General features: G+C 36.0%; 1 pseudogene; it reads left to right on the top strand.

Annotated features, from left to right (window-relative positions):
• Positions 1–532: 532 nt before the first annotated feature.
• On the top strand, positions 533–841 carry LOC110577128 (annotated as a pseudogene).
• Positions 842–1,243: the final 402 nt, after the last annotated feature.

The raw sequence follows: 1,243 nt of genomic DNA, 5'->3' as shown, positions 1-1,243 counted from the left end.
ACACCTTTCTTGGTAGCGTGAGTTTCTGGAAGCCCCAGCTTCCCCATCCATTACATGAGGATTGTGGGCTTCACTAGATCACCTTCATTTTCTCTCCTAGCAATTACCTTAAACATTTACAAAAATTCCTAGTTCTGAGAAAAATAATCAGGAATCAAATTTGTAGTTGGCCCTAAAACCACTAAATGGTAGGAAATGCAAATAGGAGTTAAGATTTAGAAATTGTCCCTTATATAACAGTTAAAAAAAAATCTTAGGTGAAAAATTAAGTGAGAATTCCTTATAAAATGAGAGAAAATCGGGGCGTCTGGGTGGCACAGTCAGTTAAGCATCTGGCTCTTGTTTCAGCTCAGGTTGTAATCTCAGGGTCATGAGAGGAAGCCCTACATGGGCTCCGCACTCAGCAGGGAGTCTGCTTGAGATTCTTTTCCTCTCCCTCTGCCGCTCCTGCTCGTGCTCTCTCTCTTTTTCTCTCTCTCTAATAAATAAATAAATCTTTAAAAAATAAATAAAAGGGCGCAGGGTTTGAAACATGGTGGATGACGTGGACCAGCAACAAACTACGAACACCGTAGAAGAGCCCCTGGATCTCATCAGACTCAGCCTGGATGAGCAAATTCATGTGAAAATGAGAAATGACAAAGAGCTTCGAGGCAGATAACATGCTTATGATCAGCATTTAAATATGATTTTGGGGGATGTGGAAGAAACCAAGACTACTATAGAAATTGATGAAGAAACATATGAAGAGATATATAAATCAACAAAATGGAATATTCTGATGTTTTTTGTCCAGGGAGATGGTCTTGTACTAGTTGCCCCTCCATTAAGAGTTGGCTGAAACAAAGGATTTATCATGTATGGAATATAGGAGCTTTTATATGATTGCCTCTTTAAATGTAGAAGACATTCAAAAGAGCAAGCTGCATAAATTTTGATATTAAGACATGACCAAGGATTCTTCCAGGCCTGAAATGAGTTGATTTGCAGATAACTCACAAATTCTTAATTTATTTATTTATTTATTTATTTTTTCACAAATTCTTAAGCTAAAGGGCACTTTAATTTCTTTTCCAACCCTTTCAATAAATGTGATCACCAAGATGCAAAATAAATAAATAAATAAAAATAAATAAAAGGAGAGAAAATGTAACTCTTCCACATGGTACGTATTAATATGTAAAATCATCACTATTGTTGCGCTAATGCAACCTTACATTTTATTCCAAGCAATATTAGTAAT

Source organism: Neomonachus schauinslandi, chromosome 14, assembly GCF_002201575.2.
Source record: "Neomonachus schauinslandi chromosome 14, ASM220157v2, whole genome shotgun sequence".
NCBI lineage: Eukaryota > Metazoa > Chordata > Mammalia > Carnivora > Phocidae > Neomonachus > Neomonachus schauinslandi.
Note: the sequence above shows the minus strand (reverse complement) of the source record. Positions and strands in the feature narration are given on the sequence as shown.